We start from the raw sequence: 22,217 nt of genomic DNA on the forward strand, positions 1-22,217 counted from the left end.
TCATAGCAAAAAATCATGATTTTAGATATAATTTCATAATTAAATCCATATTCGGGCAAAAAACCACAATAAAGTTGTTAGAACATGTAAAATGATAGACGAACCCATTATTCTTGATTGTCCAAGTTGTTCACACATCGTCATCAAACAGCGGACAATTGAAACATAACATTTGAGTACGGTTCAAACAAACGTTGAACTTAAAACAGTTGTTACAAAACGAACTTCCATTCTTTTTGTTCATTTGGTTCAACCCTGGACAAGCCATTAAACATACCCTCAGCACCAAAAAATCACTAGGTGAAAGTAAAACAGTGAAAATGCACAATCTTTACTAGCAGATTTTCACTGTTTCACGTAGTAATTTTCTCTGTTTTACTAGGATGTACTCTGCTAATCATGGAGTCTTCTCTCATAAATATCTCTCCAGGCTTCCGTGTGGGTGACGTCTCTTTTCTTGACTTCCTTTCTTTCTCTATTTTTCTTTGCCTAAGCATGCACACTTATAATTCGATATAACACTTGGAATTGGGTTGGATTTATTTTGAAAGGCAAGCTGGGTTAGGCAGACTCTACTAGATATCTCTTAAGCCCCATGTGGTATATGTACTCAAACCTGGGCCTTCAGCTTAGCACAGACCCCGCTTACCATAGGATACCACCTCTGGTGGTGATTGGGTTGGATTTTTTGCACATGAGCATCAATTCTTTGAGAACTTGATAGTTGGTCAATCGTTGGCTACTCAACCCAAACTCAATAAATTTGCCGTTGGATGTATCAAAGGTATTTAAAATAAAAGAAAAGGGCAAAACTCATGTTACGTGTCCTTTCTCTCTCTCTCGCCCTCTCCTTGTGTGCTCTCCCCCTCACCAACCCGGCATTGTTGCAACCTCCCCATCTCCCTGTCTTTTCTCCATCTTCTTCTCGTTGTCGTCGCTGCGTGCCCTCTGCCCATCTCCTCTTGTTCTCCTCCTTTTTCTCTTCTCTCTTGCTGCAACCTTAAACTGTCTTCCTCTCGAAAGATCGCGAGAAGGGGAGAAAAACCCCTCACCCTATGTGCCCTCTCCCTCTCGAACCCACGCCATCGCTGTAACCACCTGTGTGTCGAACACAACACGCTGGAAACTCGCTTGTCACCAGAAATTCTTAGGTATGCTCTCTCTCTCTCTCAAAACCCTCTCACTGCCTCTTTCTTCACCTCTCTAAAAACCTTTGATCCCTCCCTCTCTCAAAACCCTCAATCTCGGAGAAACTCTGTCACCAGAGAACTTCCCCCCACTTCGCCCTGTCCATGCAACGCTGCATCTCTTTGATCCCTTTCTCGAGAGAGGAAACCCCTAAACCTCCCCGTCCGATTGCTTTTTCTGTTTTTTTTTTCTAAAGAAAAAAAAATTACCAATTACAATTACAAGTATATGTTGCCTGAGGTTTCCTAAAGAAAAAAAAATCACCAATTGATTTATGATCGTGTATGATTGGAACAATTCTTGACAAGAAAAAAAATCTTAATCGTTTCACCCAATGTTTGTTTATCAACCTTTCATGTTCATTCTAAATGAATCTCAATATTGTTTACCTTTACTTTCATATATTGTTTTTTGTTATTTTTTTCTATGTTTGTATGCATTTTGTTAGACAACATGAAAGAAATTTCATCACCACCACCGTTGAAAGTGTTTTTTTTTTTTTTTATACTTTTCAAAATAATCATGAAAAAAATAGAAGGGAACTGAACAATATGCCCCAGGTTTTAATTTCTAACAGGGTCTCCCTATTCTTGAAAATGATTTTTTTCTGTCTACACCCATAACCTTATGGAAAAGTTCTCAACACTTACTTGGCAGCAACATTTCATTATGCATGCATTCATAACTATCCTAAAGTTGGGTCATGCTATTTCTGCTAAATTATTGTCAAGTTTTTGTATTGGATTCAAGAGTTTAACAAATTTGGTTACAAGTGTGTACTTTCATGACCATGTTCTATCTTTTCTGTTGCACATTCCAGTGATCTAACTTGAGAATTCATGTAAATACCTACTCGAACAATGGTAGTCAACTGGGGATTTGGGTCTTCAATAGTAAATGTACAAGTCCTCATATCTAAATGTATTGTTTGATTAATATAGTTGAACAAGAGCAAACCCAGATCTAAATGTACCATTTGGTCTTCCTAGTTAGTTCTTGAAATGACATGTTGAAACAAAAGATTAAAATTGAGCAATAAGAATCATTGCAGTTTTCTGCAGTGCAGCTAACATCATTAACACTTTAAAATTTAATTTTTAATACACAATTTAATGTGAGATTTTATGTATGGTATTATCTTAACTGAATCAATATTTAAGGAGTCAACCTGCAAGCACCAACGTTTAATAGCTTTTTAGAACTGAATTGGAGAAAAAGATTATCAAAAACAAATTTAGTGATATAATGCTCAACTTGACTGAGTTCTAGGGAGTTAGCTTGCACACAAGAGCTTCTTCTAGGTAAGAGGAGGCCCTCTAGAACTTAGTTCAAGATAGAGACTACCTGATACCAAAACATTTATCAAAAAACAATGGAAAATCCTTTTGCCATCTAGTTACAAAACTATGAGTGAGTTATAGGAATAAGAGTATGACTCAAAGTTGAATCCAATTCTCTATTCTGGACATTGGCTTCAGGTGTACAACACAATACGGATCCATATTCAGAATCTGAACGGGATTTAAGCAAACCATTTAATAATGAACTTAAATAATAATCAATTGAAAAGTATGAATAATAATAATTCAAAATGTCTAATTTATAATCAAAATATCCTAAGGACAAAAGGACGGGTTTAGGTGGCCATCCACAAGATCCCACCTTCGTGCTAGTAAACTATTCATCACCTTTATGTTTCTTATGTTGGGGGGTTAGACTCGTTTTGAGCCTAAGTAGGAAATCGCTAACTAATAATGTACATACAAATCTAAGTATATAAATAACATGCAAATATCAACAAAGTACAATAATCATGCTATCATTCACGCAATCAATTATTGCGATTTCAATCAAGAGGTATTTCAGCAAACCATAACAACAATTTATGCATACAACACTGGGTCTCACATAAGATAGTTTAGGATTTGGATCCATTCGGATACAAACCAACAAAAAACACAACACTATTGCATTAAATTCGAACCGGATCCAATCCAATATCAATCCAATGCATTAAACTTAGAAATAGGTTTTGAAATAGATTTGGATTTTTATCCAAATTTAAACCACACCTATACTATTTATATAAAATAAGGATGGCGTTGGGTGGACCCAACCCAATCCAACACCATAACTGACCCATCCATCTTTAAAAGTGGCTTGGACTTGGGTTGGACCCAAATCCAAACACACTTTCCCCACCCATGTTAGTGTGTTGAGTTTGGAGTTGGATGGGGGAGGGTTAACAACCCCCCCCCCCCCCATCCTCGCCACCATCCCCCTCTCATACTCAACCTCTCTTAGCTCTCATCTTCCCTCCCTCTGCTCAACCTTTGGTGAGTCACCACTAGAGAAGCCCATGCCACCCTTGCCTCTATCACCCTCGACTGAGGTAAAACCCTCCCTTCCCCTTCTCCTCCCTCTGCTTTCTTGGGAATACATCTACAACAACCGCTATTGCTGCTGCTACCACGTTGGTGGGTGGTCGATGCTGCCCTCTGCCACTTCCCCTCTCCTCCTTTTTCTGATCCTTTGGCTGCACATGGCAGCTAGGGTGCCTTGGGTCGATGGCTTCGACGACTTGCCGCACCACTTGCAGTGCAACAAGGGCCCCTTGCTCACCCTCTTCTCCCTCTTGGCTCAGCTAGGGAACTAGAGCCACCAGTAGTGGTGGCTCGGTTTTGCCACCCATCAAGCTGCAACAGTAGAAGCAGAGCTTTAGCGATGATTTTTTTCAATATTGAACTTTAACGAGGATTTTTTTCGTTACTATTGACCTTTAGCAGTCACTTTTGTCGTTGTTATTGCTCGTTTGGTGAAAAAACTCATCTTTTATGTTGGTTGTCTGTCAAGCACGCGACGACCAATATGTTCAAGTACGTGTCAAGTACCTAATGTTCAAGCACCAACCTACTACACTATACATATATACATACATGTTTATTTCAAGTATGCAGTTTTGCATACTTTGGCTTTATTTAAATTATGCATTTATTTCATGTAATTTTGTATACTTTGGCTTTATTTATGATGGCCTTTTGACGTAGAATGCTTTGTTATACGTGACATATATAATTATTCAGATTATGCAATTTTGCATACTCCTGCTCTATTTAAATTATGTGAGCTCTTATTTAAATTTCAAAATTTTGTGTACTTTTACCTTATTTACGATGGCCTTTTGAAAAACGCTGTCTTGTTATATTTGTACGTATATACACATATCAGTATAATTTACTTAGATTATGCAGTTTTGTCATACTAATGTTTTATTTAAATTATGCACACATTTATTTAGTGTACACAATTTTGCGTACTCTTACTTACTTTGAATTATGCGAGCATTTATTTAAGGTTCGTAGTTTTGCATACTTCTGCTTTAATTCAATTTTGAAAGGCTCACATATGAGACTTTAAGTCTGCATGCCTTTGATGTTTAGCAAAATAAAACACGTGTCCGCATATATGAGATATTTGACATCTATGTGCGCTGCCTATCCCACAAATAATATAGAACTCCCATTCTTGCATACATCAAAAATTCATCTGTCAAACATCCTTCAAATATTGGTGTGTTGTTCGAAACACTGTTCCTACCAGGTTTGAACTTTAAAAAGATGAGATTGTCATGTTTGAGATATTCGTAACTGAGTCTACTCTTTGAACATGCAAACACGAGATTTCAACTATATAGACTTTGGTCGTAGACACATCAAGTTCTTCCATTTTGCATTCAGGAATGACCCGGATATGACCTGTCCTGAGGTTCGAGAAGTCTTGAATTTTCAAAATTTTTGGTTATTTTTGTTGAAAAAAAACCAGGTTGATTCTCATCACATTGGTACTATCAGATATACGAGACATGCTTATACATTGATGAATGAATTGAGGTTTATTACAAACTTCTTTGTGCAATAATGAAGTATTACAAAAAAGAAAATCACATGCAAATACTCGGATAGCCTTTGTAGGCAAGATGTTTGATTCGGTTTAAAAGGTCAAAGCATGTTCAATATGTTACTCTAATAAAAGAAGATCTGATAAATCCATTCGACCTTGAGTTATATCAATAGAAGGGATAGGAGGTATAGATTCCAATGGACAATGTTGTTAACAACTATACTTCTAGAGTGCCGGCGACTCAGCATCCCAAGTCATTATTTAGGTTTTTTATTCACTAATTAAGTTTTTTAATAAAAAATTTAAAATTAGAGTTTTTTATAGTTAATTTGATTAGTTTTTCTTTGAGTTTTTATGATTAGGACTTTAAAACAAATTTTTTAAAGCTTTTTATTGTTAATTTGATTAAAGATATTTTATTTTCTTTGGTTAAGGTTTGAATTAAGGGTTTTTATTTAATCTTATGGTTTTTTTGCTTATTTATAATTTATTTTATTTTATTTGGTTAGGGTTTGAATTATGGGTTTTTATTTAATTTTATATTTTTTTCTTATAGCTTCGAGCTTTTTGGTTTATTTATTGTATTTAAAATTTTTATAATTTGATTAGAGTTTTTGTTATTTTCTTTGGGTTAGGGTTTGAAATAAAGTTTTTTTAATTTAATTTTATGGTTTTTTCTTATAGTTTATGTTTTTTTGGTTCATTTTATTTATATTATTGCATTTTAAGCATATATGATTTAATAGGATTTGATAATTTAATTTTTTATTGTTAATTTTCTTTTAAGATTTGATTTTTTATGATAATCTTTCATAATCAGATGTGATATGACAGTTTAAATCATTTATATATAAAAAAATATCATTTCTTATTTTTTCTCAAATGACTTATATTGTAAACATTTTTTAGTTTTTAGATCCAGTTTGAGATCCATATCTGATGCAGTGCGGGAGTGGAAGTGTCGGCTTGCTCGTTCTTGACGTCGGCTGGAGAAAAGGGCACGACCCTCACGGTCGTGCGTTGTGCAAGAATGAAAAGAATGCCCACCGTAAATGATGGGGCTTAAATTTTATTTAATGAAAATTTTCAAACATACATACAGAATGTAACTAAAGAATCAACAGTAGATTGGAAATAAAGAAGGCAAAGGAAAGGACGGCTGGAAGAAAACAAACACTAAATGACAAAAAGGGAACAATAAAAGGAGTCGGCTGAATGCAAGCAATAACAACGAAAACTAAAGAAAAAAACAAAAAACCCAAGGCTGCTGCAATCAAAACTGACATATCATTAAAGAAATGAAAAAGCTGACAGGAAAGTAATAAAGAAAACAGAAAATGAAGACAAAGGCTGCTGCCAACTGTGCGTTAAAGAAAAAACTCAGAAAAAAAGCATAAAGGAAAAGGCTGTTGCAGCATTGATATTTTCTTCCCCCACTTTCACGAAACCCTAGGCAGCTTATTTAAAGGGTTTTGGCTGGATCCCGGGTCTCGGGTCCGTACCCGAACCTGATATGAACTCTACGTGCTGTTGGATCTGGGCGCCTGGGATGTTCTGGGCCTGCTCTGCATCATTCTCCCCGGGTTGGGAAGAAGTCGGCTCCGACGACTGATCTTCCCCACAGTAAGCATATAGAGCAAACACATTGAAGATAGGCGCTTCCATTTAAAATTATGATCTGCTCTTGACTCTGCAAGCGTACCAATGACCACCTCAACCCAGAAGTTGCTGCCTTCCTCATCCCGAAAAGTTCTTGATGATGGCTTGATGTAAATTCCTTCATGATTATACTGTGAGGTGACATTATTCCTCCCCTGATTGATGGAGGTCCAAGCCTTCAAAGGATAGTGAGGAGATGAAGTTGAAAAGCAAAAGACATTGTCGTTCATGGTTGTAACAACAAGGTCAAGGTCATCTTCACCATCAACATTATCTGCCAGAACCATGCTGTATGAGGTTTCACCAATAGCAACATTAAGATCAAGTAAAAGAACCTGATTCATAACTCTGCCATGAGTACGATAAGGAAACAAACGAACTTGCGACCCATCTTTTCCACTAAGAACAAAGATGGTCCCTGATACTCTTGGAACCACAACGTCTATCCTCCTATCTGAAAAAGGTGGAAAGGATCCAACCCGATCCACGTCGATCCATGGATTGTGTACAACCATGTAACATATCCATACTTATGTATTGTAACCCACTTAGACTGTCGGGTCTGGATACACCAGACCCGGATCCATATAACTGTGTTGTAACATTATAAAAACACCTTTTAGGTCACGATTCTAAGTATGAGAAAATAGAATGCGTAACAGCTGAAAAAGGCCTTGCGTTTCTTCTTTGTCTCTCTCTCTCTCTCTCTCTTTTCTCTACAGGTGAAAAACTTTCATGGTATCAGAGCGTAGATCCGACTAAGGCTGGGAAGGATTCCGGCAAGAGCGAAGTTCGGAAAATCAAGGTTTTTTTCTTCTTTCCCCTTCTCCTTTTTTTTCTGTTCCTCCTTTCCCCTTTTCTTCTGTTCCTCTCCATTTCATCCCCTCTTTGCTCACTCGTCCGCTTTTTTTTTTAAATCTACTGTGTACCCACACCTCACGTGGGTTCCTTTTCTTGGTGAAACCGTGATCCACGTGACCTCTATTCACGTGGGTTTCATATTTGGTGAATCTGCGATTCACGTGCACCCTGTTTACGTGAACACAGACTGTGGGTAGTGTTTTACGTGAAACACCGAATCTCTCCTTAATTTTTTTCTTGATCTTCCTTACCTAATCTCCTCTAAGTCTGTCTTTGCATATTCGAATATTTTTGTTTTATGATTCTTTACTGCTATGCTATGAAACTTATTCTTTGATTACCTATTTCTATTCTTATAAAAAAAAAGGGGGTTCTTTTAACATGTGAAGGCATTCTTCATCTCATCAATCTCAGTTTCTGGACTGCATAGAAAAGGTTCAGAAACTGAGTTCCCTGCATCCGACAGCCTGCGATTCTATATCCTAAAAAAAAAAAAGGGAAAGCAGGCTGAACTTTTTGTGAACACTCTAGTTGACATTCTCGTTGTTTTTTTCAAATGGACCCTTATCACTCTCAATCAAATCTTTCTTCAAGCTTCCTCAACCAACTTGTCTATGAAAAGTTGAATACCTCAAATTTCTTGATTTGGAAGAGACAAATTATTCCTTTTATAAGGAGTCAATGTCTCTTAGGTCACCTGGATGAAACCACTCTTGTTCCACTAGAATTTGTCCCGAGAGAAGAGAAAGATGATCAAGGGGCGAGCTCGATCGTGTATGTCAAAAATGTAGAATTTCTCAATTGGGAAAGGAAATATCAATCAGTTGTCGCATACATCACCTCAACCTTGTCTCAAGAAGTTCTAGTTGCCATTCCCGACAATTGTACAACGCTACAACTCTGGGAGCAACTAGTTCAGACGTATTCACAGGTTTCTCAAGCAAGGATGGTTTTCCTTAAAAGGGAATTTCAGTTGTTAAGAAAAGAATCCATGACCATCATGGAATATTTGAACAAGATAAAGACCATCACAGATCAACTTGCAGTTATAGGATGTGTCGTAAGCGACAATGACATGGTGCAACAAACTCTGAGTAGATTGGGATCTGACTACAATATGATAGTCACTTCACTATTGTGCCTTTCTGCTCTTCCTTCCTTCGATGCGTTACGGGCGAAATTGATTCAGTATGAAATGACTCTGAAGGGATTCCATGAAGAAACTTACATCCACACAAATTCTCAAGAAGTTTTTGCCATAGGAGTGACTTATGGTAGAGGACGAGGACGAGGACGAGGAGGACAAAGGCGAAATGGATACGGAGGGTGTGGTCTGCTCCCCACTCCAAATATGTCTGCTCATGCGCAGGGATCAAGATCCGTTCCCACTTGCTTCTTTTGTAACAAAAAGGGGCATATCAAGGCGAATTGTTGGCACAATCCAGAGAATAAAGGAAAGGGCCCATAGACAGAAACGAAAAGAAAATTCACAAATACTAGAGATAGTGGAGAGATCAAAGATCTACTAATATCTGCCTTGTCAGAGTTGAAATTGAAGCAGAGTGATGAAGGCACTTGGTTTGTTGACTCAGGAGCAACGACTCATGTGACAGGTGATGCAGGTAAAATTTCTAATCCTATTCCTTATTTTGGAAAAAGTAAGATTGTTACTGGAGATAGATCCCACCATCTTGTTTCTCATGTTGGAAAAACAGTCATTCCCATGTCACATTCCACTCTTACTCTTTCTGACGTTCTTCATGCTCTTGACATTAAGAAAAACATCGTCTCTGTCTCCAAGCTTATTGATGATAATAATACTTCAGTTGAATTTACTCAATTCTCTGTGCAGGTCAAGGACCTACACACGAGGGAAACATTCACTGAAGGAAAAAGATGAGGCAATATGTATGTCTTTGAAGAAGCTCCATGTCATGCTGTCCGCCCTGCTCATCTGAATTTGAAGCCTTCGTTAGAGTCGTGTTCATTTTCTTCTGCCAGTGTTTTTAGTATTTTTAAATGTAATAAGTCGTTCTTATGGCATAGTCGGTTAGGACATTGTGGGAGTCATTTCATTAAGAAACTTGTTTCTAATAATCTCATTCCAAAAGAAAGTCTCAATGGGAATGAGAGTAGTCATAAGTGTTCCAGTTGTCTTTCATGTAAGAGTCATGTATTGCCTTTCCATTCCATTAATAAGAGAGCTTTAAAACCTTTTGAGATTATTTGTTCTGATGTATGGGGACCCGCCCCAATTGTCTCTGGATCTGGGAGCATATACTATCTAATCTTTGTTGATAGTTATTCTCAATACACTTGGATATATTTCATAAAGAATAAGTCAGAAGTCTTCTCTTTGTTTCAATTTTTTTTTCCTTGGTCAAAAATCAATTTTCCGAGTCCATTCAATTTTTCCAATGTGATGGAGGTGGGGAATTCTCATCCTGTGATTTTGTTTCTTTTCTTCGAAATAATGGAATAGGAAGAAGGGTGTCCTGCCCCCACACCCCTCAACAAAATGGGATTGCTGAACGAAAACATAGACATATTGTTGAAAGTGCCATGAGTATGCTTCATGACAGTCATCTCCCTATCAACCTATGGACAGAAGCCTTTCATTCTGCCGTGCATGTGATAAATAGACTGCCCATGGTTGTTCTGAAAAAGAAGTCTCCTTATCACTGTCTTTTTGGAGCTCATCCTAGTTATCATGATTTGCGTGTCTTTGGTTGTGTTTGCTATGTGCATATTGATCAGTCTCTGAGAAACAAGTTTCAGGACAAAGCCCAGAAATGTAGGTTTGTGGGATATGCAGATGACTACAAAGGATATAGGTGTTATGATCCCACCAACAAACGTATCAGAATCTCAAGAAATGTTGTTTTTGATGAACAAAATTTTGATGACGGAGCTGATGCAACGAATATGCCAACTGAAGTTTACTATCCTTGGTTGAGTTCAGAACTATCCGATCCCACTGACTTTAACCAGAAGTTGGTGCAGTTCCTGAGGAATCTCTCTTCTTCCGCTGCGGCCAATTTGAGCTCCATGTACGCGAGCGGCCGCACATGGCTCATCGATTTTCAGACCCTGTATGGGATGGTGCAGTGCACAAGGTACCTCTCAGCGACCGACTGCAGCACTTGCTTGGGCCAGGCAATGACTGATATTCCTGCTTGCTGCAATCAGAGACAAGGGTCGGTGATTGTGAGTGCTACATGCAGTCTAAGGTATGAAATATATCCATTCCTCTTAGGTTCAACAACAGATGCGTCATTCCCATCCTCATCAGATGCCCTTCGCCGTCGGCTCCTAATGCAACCAGTGAGTTGCTCTCTCTCTCTCTCTCTTGTGTTTGTGTGAAGTAATGAAGATGACTGATGCACAAAATTCGGGTGCAAGGAAACCTGGTTCATACGCCCTCTAGGATTTCATTGATGCCACTTGTTTTGATCAAATCTGTTCGCAAGATGGATTCAACACGATCGATTTAATAAGAATCGACAGTGTTATTTAAAAAAAAAACATGATTTTTAAAATCGCAAACTTTTTGAATTTTTTAGCCATTGATCTTTAATCACCAAAAATCCTCCACACAAGTTGGATTTTAGCAATTGAAATGTTGATCTTCACAAAATGAATGAGCTAGATCACATTTACAAGGTATGGTTTGAAGAAAGCAACTCGCATCAATGAGATTCCACGGAGGGTATAACAATAAGGATGACTTCATGGATGATTGAAGTGGCAGACCACGTGATGTCGGAAGAGAGCATTTAATGCTTCCTATTAAAAGAGAGAGAGAGATGTTAAATTATGTAATCAATCATGCAATGTAATATATATATATATATTTTATATATTAATATATATGTATATGTATCTACTTATTATATATATAAAATATATATTTCTAATTGTTTAGCCATAGGGGTAGTTTAGTCTTTTTACACATATTCTTTTTAGAATATGTTTTGTAATTATTCTTTTCTTTTGTATTTTTATTTTTTATTTTTTTATTTCTTTTTGTTAAAGGTGGAAAGTACCTCGGAGGGGCCCACCATCTAGTCGTTGGCCCCCTTCCCCTTCCAACAGTCACATTTGTGACCGTTGGAAGGGTCTCCAACGGCTAGAGGTGGAGCCTCTCCAAGGACTCCGCCTCCTCTATTTAAAGGGGCTCCCCCCTTGTGTATTCTCATGCTTGTGGGATTATAGCCCAAGCTCTTTTAGTGAAGTTTATGACTTTTGGGTTCGCATTTGCACATTTGTGAGTTTATATTGTGCTCTTTGTGCACACGTGTTCTTGTTGTGCGTGTGTGCTCACTTTTGTTTCCAAGAATATTGTTATATTGTTCTTGGTATCTTGTTGGAGATATTTTTACATGGTATTAGAGCCACATTAGTAATAAAGGATCATGAATTTACTTGTTTTTTGAGTACCTCGAAAAACGTGCCTTTGGATATTTGAAGATTGAACTGGTGGAGCTTGCTTCTCAAATATTTTGGAAGAATCTTGTGCAAGTAAGAGCTTAAAATCTTGTGTTGGTGCGTATTTCTCCCTCTTTCTTTACTCCTTAATGGGTGAAAAAGAGTCTAATTTTGCTCTCGGCTTTAAGCTAAATGGATCCAACTATCACGTTTGGGCCGGGAATATGGAGGCCCACATAAAGGGGAAGGGTCTATAGGGCTATGTGCAAGGCACAATCCCCGACCTGGAATCGAAAATTACCATTGTTAATGAGGGTGAAATCAAAATTCTCGATGGAGAAGAAAGGACCAAAGCTCTTGAGGAGTATTAAAAAAAGCACGAGGAATGAGAAATGAGGAATGAGGAATTTTAAAATCCTCTCTTGGATTTTTTCCTCCGTAGAAACAAGAATCAATGCCAACGTCATCAAGTTCAAGAAGGCCTCTCAAGCTTGGGAATATCTTGAGAAGATGTACACGTCTAAGGATTTATCCCATAAATATTATCTTCAAAAGAGGGTGCTAACGCTTCAACAAGGGGAAATATCTATAAGAGAGTATTTTGCCGAGCTCTCTTCTATTTGGGACGAGATTGCAATGCTGAAACCAAAATGGAGTGGAGAAGCAATAGAACTTCGCCACAAACAATTAGAAGAAGATAGGTTCTTCAATTTTTTGAATGGGCTTAGGCCCGAATTTGAACAAATTCGGTCTTCCCTTTTATCCGCTTTCACTTCTCCCTCTCTTGAAGATGTAATTACTAAACTTAGTGGGGAAGAGACTCGCATGGAAATTAGCAAGAACCATCCAAGTGTTCTTGCTACTCACATTGAAGAAAATGAAGGTACTAATGCCGTATCAAGATCGGGGAATAATTTAAAGACCTATAATCCCCCTCACTTCAAGAATCAAAACTCAAGTGGTCAAGGGGCAAAGAGGGACTATAGCAAGCTTACATGTCATTTTTGTAAAGAGCCGGGGCATATTAAACCTATTTGCCCAAAATGGAAAAAATTGCTTGCAACGACTATGACATTTCAACCGGAGGAATGACCATCATCATCAAATGGGTCCCTTTCTTTTCAACAAATTGTAAAAGCCTTACAACCTCTTTTCAAGGGAGGGGTTTCCGGAGCCGCTAATGACTACTTCCTCACCTCCTAGTAAGACATCTTGGCTTCTTGATTCCGGTGTATCTTTTCACATGACCCCGAGTGCTTGTTCTCTTTCCGAGTTTTTTAAAAATTCTCTTCCATCTTTTGTCTCAACGGCGGATGAAACACCTCTTGAAATTAAAGGAATAGGTAATTTTGAAAAACAAGATTTTTTTTATTTCAAAAATTCGTCTCATACCAAAACTAAGTTTAAATCTACTTTCGGTCTCTCAACTCTCGAACCATAGTTGCGATATAAAATTCTCTTCTAACAAATGTTGGATACAGGATCGCCAGTCCGGGAGATTGATTGGGGTAGGCTCTAGGAGAGGAGACCTCTACTATGTGGATTTTCTTCAAATTCCCAAGAATCAATTTTGTAATGTTGCTCAAAACAAAGATATTCATGTATGGCATAAGAGACTGGGACATCCCAACATTGTTAAAATCTCTTATTTGCCTTTTATTAAACATCTTTGTAAAAAGGATTTTGTATGTAATGAATGTATTCTTGGAAAAATGAAAAGTATACATTTTTCACAAAGATCCATGTTTACAACGAAACCCTTTGAAATTGTTCATTCCGATGTATGGGGACCGGCTCCTGTAATATCTAAAGGAGTATTCTCGTACTATGTGATTTTTGTGGACGATTACACTAGATTTTATTGGATATATTTCCTTAAACATAAACATGAAGTATTTTTAACTTTTAAAACTTTTCATATGATGGTTTTTAATCAATTCAATGGAATTTTAAAAATTCTTAGATCCGACTCCGGTGGCGAATATCTTTCAAACGAGTTCAAGAGTTACCTTGAAAGTTATGGTATCCTTCATCAAAAAATTTGTCCTAAAACTCTTCAACAAAATGGGTTAGCTGAACGAAAGCATAGGCATATCATTGAGACAACTAGAACCTTACTCATTTCGCAAAATATTCCAAAGAAACTCTGGGCTGAGGCAGCTCTTGCATCGGTTTATCTCATAAATAGACTTCCATCAAAAAATTTGAACAAGATTTCTCCATTTGAAAAATTGTATGAGAAAGAACCTGATTATAGCAAGTTAAGGGTTTTTGGATGTAAATGTTTTGTTCTTACTGATAAAAATGACAAACTTTCCCCAAAGGCTATTCCTTGTTCCTTTCTTGGTTATTCTAAAACTCAAAAGGGTTTTCGATGTTATGATGTTAAAAATGACACATTGTATGTTTTAAGAAATGTAAGCTTTTTGGAAAATCTTAGTGGTTTCGAAAACCTTGAATCTAATGACGAAAACATAGACTATTCTTTTTTATTTGATCTGTTATCTGAAAGTGATGATACTAGTGATGATAAGACAAATCCGAATGACTCCAGTGATAATAAAACCAGGGAAACCGGTCCTGTGTCTTCCCCATTTTCCCAACATGTTGATAAAGAACCTCCTAGGAACCCCATCATCTATACCCATAGAGATAGAAGCACCTTCAGAAGTGCCCTTGAAAGATATGATGATGATAGTAGGTCTGCTCCTCAAGGTGAAGAGAACCTTCGTAGGACCGAAAGACATAGAAAACCCCCTTCTAGGTTCATCTCATATGAATCATTTTCACCTAAACATAGAGCATGTCTAAGCTCCATTCATTCATATATAGAACCTAGAAACTTCGAGGAAGCACGAAAATGTCTTGAATGGATAGCCGTCGTGGATAATGAACTCGAAGCTCTGAAAAGAGCCAAGACATGAGAATTTTAAGACCTTAGAGGTAAGAAAACAATAGGATGTAGATGAGTATTTAAGGTTAAGACTAAGAGTGATGGATCCCTCGAAAGATATAAAGCTCAACTGGTTGCAAAGGGGTATAGTCAAGAATACAAAATTGATTATGAGGAGACCTTTGCTCCAGTAGCTCGTATGGTTACTGTTCGATGTCTTATCACTGTTGCATCCATTAACAATTGGAACATTTATCAAATAGATGTTAAGAATGCTTTCCTGAATGGTGATTTGAATGAGGAAGTCTATATGGATGCCCCACCTGGAATGGAGACTCCCAAAGGAAAAGTGCTTCGTCTTAGGAAAACACTCTATGGCCTAAAGCAAGCCCCTAAGGCTTGGTATGACAGGTTTAACTCAGTAATATTGGAAAATGGTTTTTCTTGTTTTACTGACACTGCTTTATTTGTTAGAAAATTTAATGTAGGGATTGTGATTTTGTTGTTGTATGTAAATGATATGCTCATCACCGGAAGTGATTCTAATGGGGTTAAGAGTATAAAATCAATTTTAAAAGATAAATTTGAAATGTCTGATTTGGATTTTCTAACTTATTTTTTGGGAATCGAAGTAACATACTCTCATAGAGGGTATTTCTTATCTCAAACTAAGCTTGCTTCTGAGATCATTGACAGGTCAGGTATTACAGATGAAAAGGTTTGTTAAACTCCTGCTCCCTACAGACAACTTGTTGGATCACTAATGTATCTGAGTATCACCCGATCAGATATATCTCATGCAGTCCATACTGCAAGCCAGTTTCAGCACACACCAACTTCAGTCCACATGAGTGCCGTCTTGCGAGTCGTAAGATACATAAAGGATACTCTAAATAAGGGATTTTTTCTTTCCTCTTCTTCAGATTTAAAGTTAATTGCTTATACTGACTCTGATTGGGGATGTGACCCAAATAACCGTCACTCCACCACTGGTTTTTGTGTGTTCTTAGGAGACTCACTGATTTCGTGGAGATGTAAGAAGCAATAGAAAGTTTCTCTATCTTCAACTGAAACCGAATATTGTGCCATGACAACTACTACCATGAAAATTGTGTGGATTCATCAGTTGCTGGAAGATATGGGGGTCACAATCGAATGGCCTACCAAGCTTTGCTGTGACAACAAAAGCGCAATTTATATTGCTAAGAATCACACTTTTTATGAGCGGACCAAACACATAGAGATGGATTGCCACTATGTTCGTGAGGCGTACCTCAAAGGAGTCATTGACCTTTCATATGTCACGTCAGAATATCAGTTGGTGGATTTCTTCACTAAAGCTTTGTGTGTTGCGCGCTTCAACTTCCTTCTTAGCAAACTCTCGGTCATCCTGCACTAAGTTTGAGGGGGGGTGTTAAATTATGTAATCAATCATGCAATGTAATATATATATATATATATTATATATATATATATATATAAGGTAATACATATACATATATTAATATATATGTATATGTATCTACTTATTATATATATAAAATATATATTTCTAATTGTTTAGCTGTAGGGGCAGTTTAGTCTTTTTACACATTCTTTTTAGAATATGTTTTGTAATTATTCTTTTCTTTTCTTTTATATTTTTATTTTTTATTTTTTTATTTCTTTTTGTTAAAGGTGAAAAGCACCTTGGAGGGGCCCACCATCTAGTCGTTGGGCCCCTTCCCCTTCCAATGGTCACATTTGTGACTGTTGGAAGGGGCTCCAATGGCTAGAGGTGGAGCCTCTCCAAGGACTCCACCTCCTCTATTTAAAGGGTCTCTCCCTTTGTGTATTCTCATGCTTGTGGGATTATAGCCCAAGCTCTTTTAGTGAAGCTTATGACTTTTGGGTTCGCATTTGTGCATTTGTGAGTTTATATTGTGCTCTTTGTGCACAAGTGTTCTTGTTGTGCGTGTGTGCTTACTTTTGTTTCCAAGAATATTGTAATATTGTTCTTGGTATCTTGTTGGAGATATTTTTACAAGCGAGACTTCGGGAATCATTTAAACTGAATCGGGTGCTAAATTTTTAAGTATAATAGAAAATGACTGGTATTTTTCCAGGTCGTGTGTCCTAAAAGAGTGGCTTTTGGTATTTCATTAATAAAATATAGTTGAAAGCTCAAAAGATACCCGAATGGCTATGTGGGCACCTTTGGAAGTGGGGAAAAGACAAGAAAATTTTACATAAAATATGAAAAGCTGAGCCCTCCCATCTTGGGTTCAAGTGGGAGAATGTTTTTCGACCATAAACTTTCTTGTTTTTTCTCTAATTTTCATGTCCATACATACGAAAAGTTATCCACCAAAATCGGTGGAGCAATGGTGGTGAAATTTCTCTCAGCCGTACGATTACATGCTTTTCATATGATAAGATTCAATTTTTATATTAAGTTTTTACCATTATCAAACTTGGTGGCAAAGGTATAGAATTATTACCAATATGGCAAGAAACCCAATTCCATGGAATATGTCATGCTATTCGACATTGAAGAATTGTTCATTATTGACCAACTCTAGTTTATATAAATATTATGTCAAAGTAGGTTTCAAATGCATGTTTTTCATTTTTTTTCATGTTGTAAATTTTCATGGTCTAAATCATCTAATCAATGCAGGTTCGGGTTCAAAGAAAAAAACTAGTCCCGCCATAATTGCTGTCTCCATATTGATTCCTTTTACTAGTGCTCTGCATGCGTCCTTCTTGGACTCTTGTTAAGAAGGAAGTCAAAGAAGCAAACTTATAAAGGCATAAACAAGCGTAATGAAGAAATTGAGGACATGGAATCATTGATTTTTGACTTGGGCATCATAAGAGCTGCCACCAACGACCTCTCTGAAGAGAACAAGCTTGGGGAGGGTGGGTATGGTCCTGTCTACAAGGTCATGGTCATTCTCTTATAATCCTTAGGGTATTAGGGTTGTTTGGTAATCAAAATCTAAGGGTCAGAGCCCGAAAAATGACTTGTACCTGTATATGGGTTTTGTAAGGCACAATAGATGGTAAAGAAATAGCAGTGAAAAGCCTGTCCAGTAGGTCAAGTCAAGGTTCAGCATAGGAACCTGGTTAGGCTCCTTGGTTGCTGCATGGAAGAGCAAGAAAAGATTCTAGTTTATGAGTACGTGCCCAACAATTGCCTGGACAGCATTTTATTTGGTCAGTACACCTTCTGCTTTACCTTAAACTTTTTTTTAATACACACTATACATGCACATAGTTAGTAGATAAGATAATATTATAAAAAATATATATAAGTAGATAACCACATGCTACGTAAAACAATTGTAGATAATATTTTCAATTCGAAGAGTGATTCTCACTTTAGGCGACAAATTATGCTTGCCCCTAATCAGCAAGGTGTACTCGTGAGCAAATATTTTATGGATTTTTTGGGCAAATTGGTGACTGCCTTATGGGCGATTTACAAAATAGTCTCTGCCCTATACGATTTTGCAAATGGGTCTCCGCCTTTTTTATTAACCTTTCCCTGAGGTTAACAGTCATTAGTTTCTTTAATGCTAATGGTTAAGAGCAGTTGAATTGACAATTCTGCCCTTGTACAAGGACCAATTTGCAAAATGCGAATGACGTAGGGGCTAATTTGCAAAAGGTTAGGGATAGTCTTCTTGATTGATGCAGTGTTGCATTATCGAGACTTTTCTGATCTCTTCCTCTTGTTTTTACCTCTTTTCCTTTTTAAATCTCCAAAATCCATCTCTTGTCCCAAATACTTGGTGCTCTCTATCAAAATGCCACTAGAGTCAGGATGCCACTTCCTCCCCTTTATGGTCCTGATCATCGTTGGGCAGAGACTTCGCACGGATACGGATTTGCAGCGGGATGAAGGCTTCACAGTTACGCCATAAGGGACTTCATGTGTTTATATGCTTGTCCTCAACCAGAACCTTGCATACACACTTTCTGAGTAATCTTTACTCACCCCTGTGTTTATATGCTTGTTCTCAACCGGAACTTTGCATACACACTTTCTGAGTAATTTTTACTCATTTACCACTTAGACATATTTGAGTCCCATCTGACTTACATGTCTAGTGAAAACATCTTCAGTGACTGCCTTGGTTAGCGGGTCTGCTACCATGTTACTTGAAGGAACAAAGTCCACTGCTATTTTATTTTTCATAAGCATATCATGAATATATTGATACTTAACTTCAATGTGCTTACTTTTAGAGCTATCTGCCCTTGTTTGTATTAGTCTTATAGCAGCTTTATTGTCACAATATAGTTGAACTGGATCTTTTGGAATGTCCAATTTCAACTCATTTAAGAAACGATTTATCCATACACCAAATGTGGCTGTCATGTTAGAGGCTATATACTCAGTTTCTTGGGTATGATGTGCCACACACCCTTGTTTCTTGCAAGACCATGCAATTGCCCCACCTCCTAACATAAATACATAACCAGATGTCGACTTTGCTTCATCCCTATCACCAACAAAGTCAACATTTGAGTATCCTATAAGCTTTAAACTATCTGATTGATAGCATAGCTTAAGTTCCTTAGTTCTCTTCAGATATCGAAAAATTCTCTTCACTGCTTCTTAGTGAGAGAGCTCAGGGTTACTTAGATATATACTTACTAGACTTACAACAAAGCTTAAGTTAAGTCTTGTACAATGCATTGCATACATCAGGCTTCCAATTGCCTGAGCATAGGGAACATTCAACTTTTCTTGTCCATCCTTTAGACAGTCATTCTTACTTAGCTTTTGGCCTTTTACTATAGAAGTACCATTTGCCTTGGTACTTTCCATTCTAAAGATAGAATGTGGTCAAAATATTTTTCTTGACTTGGACATAGCAATCTCGATTTTCTATCTCTGTGGATTTTAATTCCAAGGATATATGAAGCGTCACCCATATCCTTCATTTCAAATCGAGAACTTAACCATGATTTAGTCAAATTTATCATGTTTATGTCATTCCCTGCAATTAATATATCATCAACGTAGAGGGATAACACAATAAACTTACTCCCACTTTTCTTGGCATATACACAGTGATCTACACTATTTTCCTCATAACCCAATTTGGTTATAGCATTATGAAAGGTCAAATACCACTGTCTTGGTGACTGCTTAAGTCCATCCAAGGATTTATTTAACTTGTATACCTTATCTTCTTGACCTTTAATTTCGAAACCTTCTTGTTGCTGCATGAAAATAATTTCATTTAATTCACCATTTAAGAAGGTCGTTTTCACATCCATTTGATATAAGTCAAGATCAAAATAAACTATCAATGCCAAAATAATACAAATAGATGCTATTTTGGCTCCAGGAGAGTAAGTTTCTTCATAATCAATCCCTTCTCATTGAGTATAGCCTTTTGCTACAAATCTGGCCTTGAATCTATCAATAGATCCATCTGCCTTGAGTTTTTTCTTTAGAACCCATTTGCTACCAATTGCCCTATATCCATTAGGCAAGGTAGCTAATTCCCAAACTCCATTCTTTTCTATGGAGTCCAACTCATCTTTCATTGCTTCCTTCCAGAGTTCAGACTCATTAGAAGCAATTGCATCTTTAAAACTCAAGTTATCAAGAGTTTTATCCAAATCTATGAAATAACATAATTCCTCACTCAAGAATGTATAATAATCATTCAAATACGATGGACGAGTTCTTGTTCTTTTTTGTCCAGTTATTGGTTGTGAAGTTTGTTCATTATTCACAACTGGATCGTTATGCACTAAATCTTGAATGGGTATCCCAGGATCATTTATGATATCTAGAAAGACATCATCTTTAGGATAAAAAACGCTTTCTTGAGTTTCCAAGAATTCTACCTCTACTCTTTATAAATCCTTTTTTAGGATTATATAGTCGATATCCCTTTGGGTGTCCCATGAAGATGCATTTGATAGTTTTACTATATAACTTGTCCCTCATTTGACTAGGAATTAACACATGCGTAGGTGACTCCCACTTTCGTAAATGACTCAAGTGTGACTTCCTACCAGTCCATAATTCACGGGTAGTAAGCTCTACAACTTTAGAAGAAACCTTATTCAGGATATACATGGTGTAGACGTTGAACCTAGCCCTAGATAGATAGATAGAGAGAGAGAGAGAGAGAGAGAGAGAGAGAGAGAGAGAGAGAGAGAGAGAGAGAGAGAGAGAGAGAGACGGCTGCACTTGAAAACACAGAACTCGTTATGTTATTAGGGCCTCTCTCTATGTTAAATAGAGAGAGGCTTAAAAGCCTAATTACAATAAAGCCCCATTATAAAAGCAACATTCCAAATAGCATATTACTATAAAAGAACTTTACTTAAAACCACCTATTCTCAACACTCCCCCTCAAGCTGGAGCATAGATATCAATCATGCTCAGCTTGTCACAACATTTTGAGAAATTTGGTCTAGCGAGAGGTTTTGTAAACATATCTGCAACTTGGTCTTCTGACTTTAGATATTTTGTATTGATATGACCAGCTTGAACCATATCCCTTACATAGTGGCAATCAACCTCAATGTGCTTTGTTCTCTCATGAAATACATGATTGTTCGCGATATACGTTGCAGCTTTGTTATCGCACATCATGGTCATGGGAGAGGACACCTTCACCTGAAGATCAAGAAGAACAGTACGAATCCACATCAATTCAGCAGTTGTTTGGGCCATAGCCCGATATTCTGATTCTGCACTCGACCTAGAAACCACATTTTGTTTCTTACTTCTCCAAGAGATCAAGTTGTCTCCCAGGAACACACAGAATCCTGTGGTAGATTTTCTATCCACTACAGATCCTGCATAGTCAGCATCAGAATAGGCCACTATCTCCAGAGTTCCACCTTTCCTGAACAATAACCCCTTTCCAGGAGAAGATTTTAGATATATGAGAATCATAATAGCTGCATTCCAGTGTGCCTCACTTGGTTTGTCCATAAACTGACTAACTTTACTTACTGCTAAAGCAATATCCGGCCTGGTCACAGTTACATATAGTAGTTTCCCTACTAGGGAGCGATAGCTTTTGCTATCAACCAGTTTTGACCCTTATTCAAACAACTGAACTTTATGGTCCATGGGAATATTTGCTGGTTTAGCTCCCAACATTCGTGTTTCCTTTAATAAGTCAAGAACATACTTCCGTTGAGACAAAACCATCCCTTCACGGCTCCTGACAACTTCTATACCCAGAAAATACCTCAGTGAACCAAGGTCTTTTGTAACAAAGTGTTTTTGAAGATGAGCCTTTGTGGCATCAATAGCTTTCAC

General features: G+C 37.3%; 1 pseudogene across 1 annotated transcript in view; it reads left to right on the top strand.

Moving 5' to 3' along the window:
• The first annotated feature begins 896 nt into the window (after positions 1-896).
• Positions 897-22,217, top strand: part of LOC149826630 (cysteine-rich receptor-like protein kinase 10) — a 57,443-nt pseudogene continuing 36,122 nt past the window's right edge. Inside the window, exons 1-2 of the transcript XR_016435095.1 lie at positions 897-1,151; positions 17,589-18,127. The product of XR_016435095.1 is annotated as a cysteine-rich receptor-like protein kinase 10 (transcript). The remainder of the gene's footprint in view (positions 1,152-17,588; positions 18,128-22,217) is intronic.

This window comes from Nuphar pumila, chromosome 10, assembly GCF_984573655.1.
Source record: "Nuphar pumila chromosome 10, dmNupPumi1.hap1.1, whole genome shotgun sequence".
Lineage (NCBI taxonomy): Eukaryota > Viridiplantae > Streptophyta > Magnoliopsida > Nymphaeales > Nymphaeaceae > Nuphar > Nuphar pumila.